Raw genomic sequence first — 10551 nt, forward strand, 5'->3', positions numbered from 1 at the left:
CCTCTTGCCATGGCTCCCAAAATGCTGGGATTACAGGCGGGAGCCACCGAGCCCCGCCTTCAACGGGTTTCTTGTTCTGAGGTCTGAGAGTGTTTGCCAGACCCACAGCTGCCTGACCCAGGGCCTGTTTCCTATCTCAGGAGAGGCCTTTTGTGCTACTTCTCCTTGAGATGCTACTCCCTCCCATCCCCCAAGAAGTGATATACGGCCTCTCCTCCCTTTTGCAGGGACACTTGGCAACCAGACCCTTTGTGTATTTATGGCCCATTAACAAATTTATCTAAGAGATAAGAAAGATCACTGAAAACCAGCTGCCCTTTGTTCAGATCATTTCACTTTGAAATAAGCCTTACCCCTCTCTATTTTTAGTCTACTGTTTATTTTGTAGGTTTGGGTAGGTGATTATAGCCCAAGGCTTGTTTTGATCTTTGTTCCTTAAGCTCTGGGGTGATTGGTAAACATTTTGGAAGCCAGTGGCTACTAGCTTTTATTTTAGCTTTTTCAGGGTCATAGAATTGTAGACTTCCACCTTAGGAAAGGGCTTTCAAGGAGTTGTAGGTTAGCCCCCCTTCATCTGACAAATAGGAAACAGGAGTTTTCTGTCAGGAGCCCCTGGAGTTTCTGTACCTTACCAAACACTACACAATTCAGGGCCGACTGGGCTGCTAGAGTCCCTCAGACCTTTTAAACTGTGCTCCAAGGAGCTGCTTAGACCTGCCTGCCCTCATATGTTTGTGTTTGGAGGAGTGGAGATAAAGGCGTACCTCAAGCAAAGCAGCACCATTCATAACACTTTCATCCATTTCACATCCATTTCATAAAATCTAAGATTTTAGAACTTGGATTTTATTTGAACAATGAGCTTTATATATTAAAAGAATTAACCATTTTATTTCACCATGATGCCTGCAAATTAGTCTTTATTAAATATCTACACTTTAAGAGAGTCACATTTTTCTATTCTCATTTTTCATGCAAGTTTGAGCCAGAGCTAAAATTCTGTATCTGTGGAAAAGCTAAAGAAAGGAAGTCTGACACTTAGAACATTTAAATACAATATTTAAATACCCATTTTATCTTAGGCAGGAACTCATGCTGTAAAAGTTATGTCTTACATTTAGAAAGATAGAACATGCATCATCTCGTCTAGTCACTGTTAGCATTTTTATGATACTTTTCCAACTCTTACATTGAAAGTTATACACATTGATTTTCACCCAAACCTTGGTAAATTAAAAACCCTTGTTGAGATACAATTTACTTAACACATAATTCTCCAATTTAAGCTGTACAATTCAATGTCTTTTAGCCTATTCACAGACTTGTGCAACTATCTCTGCTATCTAAATCCAGAACATTGTCATCATTCCAAAAAGAAACCCTGTTGGCTGGGCATGGTGGCTCACGCCTGTAATCCCAGCACTTTGGGAGGCCGAGACGGGCGGATCATGAGGTCAGGAGATTGAGACCATACTGGCTAACACAGTGAAATCCCGTCTCTACTAAAAATACAAAAATTGGCCGGACATGGTGGAGTGCACCTGTAGTCCCAGCTACTCGGGAGGCTGGTGTAGGAAAATCGCTTGAACCCGGGAGGCAGAGGTTGCAGTGAGCCAAGATCACGCCGCTGCACTCCAGTCTGGGTGACAGAGTGAGACTGCATCTCAAAAAAAAGAAAGAAAAGATGCTTCAAGATGAAACTGATTATCTTCCCAGCCACTGGCTGCCAGAAACTCATTGGAGTGGATGATGAATGCAAACTTCGTACTTTTTGTGAGAAGCATATGGCCACAGAAGTTGCTGCTGATGCTCTGGGTGAAGAATGGAAGGGTTATGTGGTCTGAATCAGTGGTGGGAACGACAAATTTCCCCATGAAGCAGGGTGTCTTAAGCCATGGCCGTGTCTGCCTGCTACTGAGTAAGGGGCATTCCTGTTACAGACCAAGGAGAGTGGGACAAAGAAAGAGAAAATCAGTTTGTGGTTGTATTGTGGATGCCAATCTGAGCATTCTCAACTTGGTTATTGTGAAAAAAAAGGAGAGAAGGATATTCCTGGACTGACGGACTGACTGATACTATGGTGCCTCATCGCCTGGGGCCCAAAAGAGCTAGCAGAATTCGCAAACTTTTTTTTTTCCTTTTTTTTTTTTTTTTTTTTTTGGGGATGGAGTCTCAGTCTGTCACCCAGGCTGGAATGCAGTGGTGTGATCTCGGCTCACTGCAACCTCCGCCTCCAGGGTTCAAGCGATTCTGCTGCCTCAGCCTCTCAAGTAGCTGGGATTACAGGTGCCCACCACCACGCTCAGCTAATTTTTTGTATTTTTAGTAGAGATGGTGTTTCACTATGTTGGCCAGGCTGGTCTCGAACTCCTGACCTTATGATTCACCCACCTCTGCCTTCAAAAGTGCTAGGATTACAGGCGTGAGCCACTGCGCCTGGCCAAACTTTTCAGTCTGTCTAAAGAAGATGATGTCCGCCAGTATGTTGTAAGAAAGCGCTTAAACAAAGAAGGTAAGAAACCTAGGACCTAGAAACAAAACACCCAAGATTCAGTGTGTTGTTACTCCACGTGTCTTGCAGCACAGATGGCAGTGTATTGCTCTGAAGAAGCAGCTTACTAAGAAAAATAAGGAAGAGGCTGCAGAATATGCTAAACTCTTGGCCAAGAGAAATTAAGGAGGCTAAGGAGAAGTGCCAGGAACAATTTGCGAAGAGACGCAGACTTTCCTCTCTGCGAGCTTCTACTTCTAAGTGAGTAACAAATAAATAAGATCAGACTTGCAAAAAAAAAAAAAAGAAAGAAAAAGAAAAGAAACCCTGTCACTCCCATTGCCCTCTTCTCAGGCCCTGGCAATCACTAGGCTACTTCTTATATCTATAGATTGCCTATACTGGATATTTTATTTAAATGAAATCATACAGTATGTGGCCTTTTGTGTCTGGCTTGTTTCACATAGCATAATGTTTTCGAGTTTCATCCATGTTGTAGCATGTATCAGTACTCATTCTTTTTTATGCCTGGATAATAACCCATTGTATGGCTATACCACGTTTTGTTTATTCATTAATTAGTTGATGGAAATTTGAGTTTTTTCCACCTTTTGGCCATTATAAATGATACTGCTGTGATCAATGGTGTATAAGAATTTGGCCAGGCAGGGTGGCTCAAGCCTGTAATAGCAGCACTTTGGGAGGCCGAGGCGGACGATCACTTGAGCTCAGGAGTTGGAGACCAGCCTGGCCAACGTGGTGAAACCCCATCTCTACTAAAAATACGAAAACTAGCTGGGCAAGGTGGCAGGTGCCTGTAATCCTAGCTACTCGGGAGGCTTGCAGTTAGCCGAGATCACACCATTGCACTCCAGCCTAGGCAACAGAGCAAGATTCTGTCTCGAAAAAAAGAATTTGAGTACTTGTTTTTAATTCTTTTGGATATATACCTAGGAGTAGAATTTCTGGGTCATATGTTAATTCTGTGTTTAACTTTTGAAGGAACCACCAAATAGTTTTCCATAGAGGCTGTAGCGTCCTACATTTCTTCTAGCAATGTATAAGAGTTCCAATTTTTCCATATCCTCACCATTTATATCTAGACTATAAAAAGAACAGCCTTGTTAGATATATGATTTGCATATATTTTCTCCCATTCTGTGATTTGGCTTTTTATTTTCTTGATGATGTCCTTGGAAGCAAAAAGTTTTATATTTCAGTGATGTTCAATGTGTAGAATAAAATTTATAGGAGGCCATTGGTTTGGACTGAGCTCCTGTCCTAGGCCTAACAGACCCAACCAAAATGGAGTTACTCATGCTGAAATTGCATGTCACTAAGTCAAAACTAAGATCTTTATCTGACCTTCTGAGAAATCAAGAGAGAAAGAGAGAGAATAGCCAAATCCTCCAACAGGCCAGTTTTAGCTGGCATGATAAGGAAATCCCCTCTGCCTGTCTGTAAAAGCTATCTCTGGCATGATAAGGAAGTCCTCTCTGCCTGTTTATAAAAGCAATCTCTTCTGCTTTGCTCGTTGGAAGACTCATTCTGTTTTATAGAATGATATATTGCCTGAGTTTAGAGTCACAAATAAATAACAATTAAGATTTTTAAACTAAATGTGTTGTAATTTTGTCTTTTGACAAATATATTCATTTGTTCTTTTGTCATTTGTGCTTTTGATGTCATATCTCAGAAACCATTGTCTAATGAAAGCTCCTGAAAATGTACACATATGTTTTCTTTTAAAACTCTAATACTTTTCACTCTTACATTTGGGTGTATGGTCCTTTTTGATTTTATTTATTTGACTTTTTTGTTGTTGTTGTTTGTTCGTTTGTTTTTTGAGATGGAGTCTTGCTCTGTCGCCCAGGCTGGAATGCAGTGGTGTGATCTTGGCTCACTGCCAGCTCCGCCTCCCAGGTTCATGCCATTCTCCTGCCTCAGCCTCCCGAGTAGCTGGGACTACAGGCGCCCACCACCATGCCCAGCTAATTTTTTGTATTTTTAGTAGAGACAGGGTTTCACTGCGTCAGCCAGGATGGTCTCGATCTCCTGACCTTGTGATCCGCCCACCTTGGCCTCCCAAAGTGCTGGGATTACAGGCATGAGCCACCGCACCCGGCCAATTTTGAGGGGTTTTTTTAGATAGGGTCTTGCTCAATTGCCCAGGCTTCAGTGCAATGGCACAATCATGGCAGTTGGCTCACTGCAACTTCCCAACTTCCAAAACTCTTAGGCTCAAGCAATCCTCCTGTCTCAGCCTCCTGAATAGCTAGGACTACAGATGCTTGCCACCACACATGGCTAATTTTTAAATTTCTTTAAAAGACATGTCTTTTTTTGTATGTGTGGGTGTGAAAGGGTCTTGCTGTGTTGCCCAGGCTGGAGTCCGGTGGCACGATCAGCTTGCTGGACTCAAGTGATCCTTTCATCTTAGCCTCCTGAGTAGCTGAAGCTACAGACACACACCATCATGCCCAGGTAATTTTTTTAATTTTTAGTAGGGACGAAGTCTCACTATACTGTTCAGGCTGGTCTTGAACTCCTGGGCTCAAGCGGTCCTCCCACCTCAGCCTCTGAAAGTGCTAGGATTACAGGACAAAGCCACTGTGCCTAGCCTGGAGTTAATTTTTGTATATGAAGTAAGCTAGGGTTCCAACTTCATTTTTTTTTTCACCTGACATCCATTTGTTTCAGCATTATTTGTTGAAAAGGTAGTTTATTTGGGTCAAGTTTGAGGACTGCAACCTGGGACCTTTGATTAAGTTGCCCTGAATATATGCTCTGATCAGCAGCAGTTACAAGTGAATTTTTAAAGAAAAAAAGAGATAGTTCCTAAGTTGTTTACCAAGAATTTACCATAAAATAACATTAACTATTAATTGGCTATACATTGACTTTTCTTTTTAATTTTATGTTGTTTTATTTTATTTTGTAGAGACAGGGTTTTACCGTGTTACCTAGGCTGGTCTTGAACTCCAGAACCCAGGGGATCCACCCGCCTTGGCCTCCCAAAGTGCTGAGATTACAGGCATGAGACACCACGCCTGGCTTGTTTTGGCTTTTGGTTTTGTTTAAGATAGGGTCTCACTGTTGCTTAGGCTGCACCATACTGGTGCAAGCACAAATCACTGCAGCCTCCACCTCCCAGGCTCAAGCAATCCTCCCACCTCAGTCCTGTAAGTATCTGGGTGTGCACCACCACGCCTAGTTAATTGTTTTTTAAATTTTTTGTAGAGATGGGTTCTCTCTATGTTGCCCAGGCTGGTCTGGAACTCCTGGGCTCAACCAGTCCTCCTGCCTCTGCTTCTCAAAGTGTTGAGATTATAGCACCGTGCCTGGCCCCAAATCCCTTTAAACAATTGTCCCCTGGACATATCTGTGGGTGGGCAGGGGAGTTTGACATACTCATGTCTCTCTGGCCTCAATAAATTTTGCATCTCAACATCCCAGACTGCTCTAAGCTATTTTTCTTTACTCAGAAATCAGAATGTAGGCTGGGCATGGTGGCTCATCCCTGTAATCCCAGCACTTTGGTAAGCCTGCCTAGGTGGGAGGATAGCTTGAGCCCAGGAATTTGAGATCAGTCCTGATCTCAAATAGCAAGACCACATATGTATAAAATTTTAAAAAATTAGTTGGGGCCTGGTATGGTGACTTACACCTATAATCCTAGCACTTTGGGAGGCCGAGGCAGGTGGATTATCTGAGGTCAGGAGTTCAAGACCAGCCTGGCCAATATGGCAAAACCCTGTCTCTACTAAAAATACAAAAATTAGCTGGGCATGGTTGTGAGCACCTGTAATCCCAGCTACTCAGGAGGCTGAGGTAGGAGAATCACTTGAACCCAGGGAACAGAGGTTACAGTGAGCTGAGATTATACCACTTCACTTCAGCCTGGGCCAAAGAGTGAAACTGTCTCAAAAAAACAAACAACAAAAAAAAATTAGTTGGGTATAGTGGTGTGTACCTGTAGTCCCAGTTACTTGGGAGGCGAGGTTGGAGGATGGCCTGAGCCTGGGATGTCAAGGCTTCAATGAGCCCTGATCTCATCACTGCACTCCAGTCTGGGTGACAGAACAAGACCCTGTCTCAAAAAAAAAAAAAAAAAAAAAAAAGCCAGACATTGTGGCAACAGTCTGTGGTCCCAACTACTTAGGAGGCTGAGGTGGGAGGATCACTTGAGCCCAGTAGACTGAGGCTGCAGTAAACTGTGATTGCACCATTGCCTTCCAGCCTGAGGGACAGAGCGAGACCCTGGCTAAGAAGTCAGAATGTATGTGTCCTTCAATTTTATTCTTCCTCTTCCTGATTGTATTGGCTATTCTCAGTCCTTTGAATTTCCAAACTCTTTTCAGAATCAGCTTGTTGATTTCTTTTTTTTTTTTTTTTTTTTTTGAGACGGAGTCTCGCTCTGTTGCCCAGGCTGGAGTGCAGAGGCCGGATCTCAGCTCACTGCAAGCTCCGCCTCCCGGGTTTACGCCATTCTCCTGCCTCAGCCTTCCCGAGTAGCTGGGACTACAAGCGCCCGCCACCGCGCCCGGCTAGGTTTTTTTTTTGTATTTTTTAGTAGAGACGGGGTTTCACCGTGTTCGCCAGGATGGTCTCGATTTCCTGACCTCGTGATCCGCCCGTCTCTGCCTCCCAAAGTGCTGGGATTACAGGCTTGAGCCACCGCACACGGCAGCTTGTTGATTTCTGCGAAGAAGACAGATGGGGTTTCGAGAGGAGTGGTGTTAAATGTGTAGATCAGTTTGGGGAGTACTGCCATCTTATCAATATTAAGTCTTACAATCCATGAACATAGGATGTCTTTCCATTGATTTAGATCTTTTAAAATTTATTTCAGCAGCGTTTGTAGTTTTCAGAGTACACGTTATACAATTCTTTTGTTAAATGTATTTCTATGTACTTGATTTATTTATTTATTTATTTATTTATTTATTTATTTATTTGAGACAGAGTCTTGCTTTCACCCAGGTTGGAGTGCAGTGGTGTGATCTCAGCTCACTGCGACCTCTACCTCCCGGGGTTCAAGCAATTCTCCTGCCTCAGCCTCCCAAGTAGCTGGGACTACAGGCGCATGCTACCACACCCTGCTAATTTTTATATTTTTACTAGAGAAGAGGTTTCACCATGTTGGCCAGACTGGTCTCAAACTCCTGACCTCAGGTGATATGCCCACCTCAGCCTCCCAAAGTGCTGGGATTATAGGCATGAGCCACCATGGGCAACTGTATTTTTGTTTTTAATTTATTTTTTTGAGATAGGGTCTCACTCTGTCACCCAACCTGGACTTCAATGGTGCAATTATAGTTCACTGCAGCCTCAACTTCCCAGACTCAAACCCTCTTCCCACCTCAGCTTCCCGAGTAGCTAAACTACACAGCTGCATGCCACGACACCCAGCAAAAAAAATTTTTTTTTGAGACGGAGTCTGGCTCGTTGTCCAGGCTGGAGTACAGTGGCTCGATTTTGGCTCACTGAAACCTCCACCTCCCGGGTTCAAGTGATTCTCCTGCCTCAGCCTCCTGAGTAGCTGGGATTACAGGCGCCCGCCACCATGCCTGGCTAATTTTTGTATTTTTAGTAGAGATGGGTTTTCACCATGTTGGCCAGGCTGGTCTTGAACTCCTGATCTCAGGTGATCCACCTGCCTCAGCCTCCCAAAGTGCTGGGATTACAGGTGTGAACCACTGCGCCGGGCCTCACCCAGCAATTTTTTTTTTTTTTTTTTTTGAGACGGAATCTCACTCTGTTGCCTAAGCTGGAGTGCAATGGCATGATCTTGGCTCACTGCAATCTCTGCCTCCTGGGTTCAAGTGTTTCTCCTGCCTCAGCCTCCAAAGTAGCTGGGATTACAGGCACCTGCCACCATGCCTAGCTAATTTTTGTATTTTTAGTAGAGACGGTGTTTTGCCACATTGGCCAGGCTGGTCTCAAACTCTTGACCTCAGGTGATCTGCCCTACTCGGCCTCCCAAAGTGCTGGGATTACAGATGTGAGCCACCCCTCCCAGCCCACCCAGCAAATGTTTAAAAAGAATTTTTGTAGAGTTGGGGCTCTCACTGTATTAACTAGATTGGTCTTGAACTCCAGATTGGCTCCAGATTGGCCTCAAGTGATCTCAAACTCCAGACTGGCCTCAAGTGATCCTCCCACCTCAGCTTCCAAAGTGTCAGGATTACAAGTGAGAGCCACCATGTCTGGCCTGTATTTTTTTTTATTGCTGTCATAAATGAAATTGCTTTCTTAATTTCATTTTGGGATTGTTCCCTACTAGTGTAAAGAACTGATTTTTTTTTTTTTTTTTGTAAAGTTGATGTACCCTGCAACCTTGCTGATGTCATTTTTAAATTCTAATAGTTTTTTTTAGTAAATTCCTTAAAATGTTTTCTTTCTTTCTTTCTTTTTTTTTTTTTTTGAGATGGAGTCTCGGTCTGTCACCCAGGCTGGAGTGCAGTGGCATGATCTCAGCTCACTGCAACTTCTGCCTCCTGGCTTCAAGCAATTGTCCTGCCTCAGCCTCCTGAAAATTTTTTGTATACAAGATCATACACCGTGCAAGTAGAGATTGTGTTACTTCTTATTTTCCAATCTGGAGACCTTGTATTTATTTATTTTCTTGCGTAATAGCCCTCACTGGAACCTCCAGTGCAATGTTGAATGGCAGTGGCAAAGTGGACCTGCTTGTCTTATTTCTGATGTTAGAGGAAAAGCATTCAGTCTTTCACCATTAAGTGTGATGTTAGTGATGGGGTTTTAGCTATGTCTACAATGCCAGCGCATATTCTAGTATAGAAGTTCCAGCTGAGGGTAGAAATAGAGAACAAAGGTCAGAAGAAAAAGTTGGGCTACATTTGGGAATCCTCAGTATTCAGATGAGAGTTGAAGTTATGGAAACTTAAGAATGTCCAGGGCAGATCGCATAGGATGAGAAGAGGATTGGGGATTGATATGGTTTGGCTTTGTGTCTCCACCCAAATCTCATTTTGAATTGTAATTCCCATGTATTGTGGGAGGGACCTGGTGGGCCGTGATTGGATCATGGGGGTGGTTTCCCTATGCTGTTCTCATAGTAGTGAGGGAGTTCTCATGAGATCTGATGGTTTAAAAGTGGCAGTTTTCCCTGCGCTCACTCTCTGCTGCCATCTTGTGAGGAAGGTGCTTGCTTCCCCTTCTCTTTCCACCATGATTTTAAGTTTCATAAGGCCTCCCCAGTCATGCATAACTGTGAGTCAACTAAACCTCTTTCCTTCATAAATTACCTAGTCTCAGGCAGTTCTTTATAGTGTATGAGAATGAACTAAAACAGAGAATTGGTACTAACAGAGTGAGGTACTGCTATAAAGATAACCTGAAAATGTGGAAGTGACTTTGGAAGTGGGTAATAAGCAGAAATTGGAACAGCTTGGAGGGCTCAGAAGAAGACAGGAAGATGTGGGAAAGTTTGGAGCTTACTAGAAACTTGTTGAATGGTTTTGACCAACATGCTCATAGTGATATGGACAATGAAGTCCAGGCTAAGGTGGTCTCAGATGGAAATGAGGAACTTTTTGGAAACTGGAGCAAAGGTCACTCTTGCTATGCTTTAGCAAAAAGACTGGTGGCATTTTGCCCCTGCCCTAGAAATCTGTTGAACTTTGAACTTGAGAGAGATGATTTAGGGCATCTGGCAGGAGAAATTTCTAAGCAGCAAAACATTCAAGAGGTGATCCAGATTTTTCTGAAAGCATACAGTCACATACGGTCACAAAGAGATGATTTGAAATTTGAACTTTTGTTTTGTTTTGTTCTTTTGAGATAGAGTCTTGCTGTGTCACCCAGGCTGGAGTGCAGTGGCACGATCTCAGCTCACTGCTTTCTATGCTAAAACCAGAAAAGTCCCAAGCAAACTAAGACAAACTGGTCACTTTTAGGAATACATGAATAAATACCTTTTCCCAAAGAGACTGAAGGAAGTTGAAATGTAATGGTGAGTTGAGATTGTGGTTCCTAGGCTACCCCACCAATACTTAGCAAATTCATAAGTCATGTAAAAACTTTTTCTAAGCCTT

The 10551-nt window shown here is 43.2% G+C and overlaps 1 pseudogene; it reads left to right on the forward strand.

Annotated features, from left to right (window-relative positions):
* The first annotated feature begins 1694 nt into the window (after window positions 1-1694).
* Window positions 1695-2756, forward strand: LOC112608241 (annotated as a pseudogene).
* Window positions 2757-10551: the final 7795 nt, after the last annotated feature.

Source organism: Theropithecus gelada, chromosome 15 (genome assembly GCF_003255815.1).
Source record: "Theropithecus gelada isolate Dixy chromosome 15, Tgel_1.0, whole genome shotgun sequence".
In the NCBI taxonomy this organism is placed as follows: domain Eukaryota; kingdom Metazoa; phylum Chordata; class Mammalia; order Primates; family Cercopithecidae; genus Theropithecus; species Theropithecus gelada.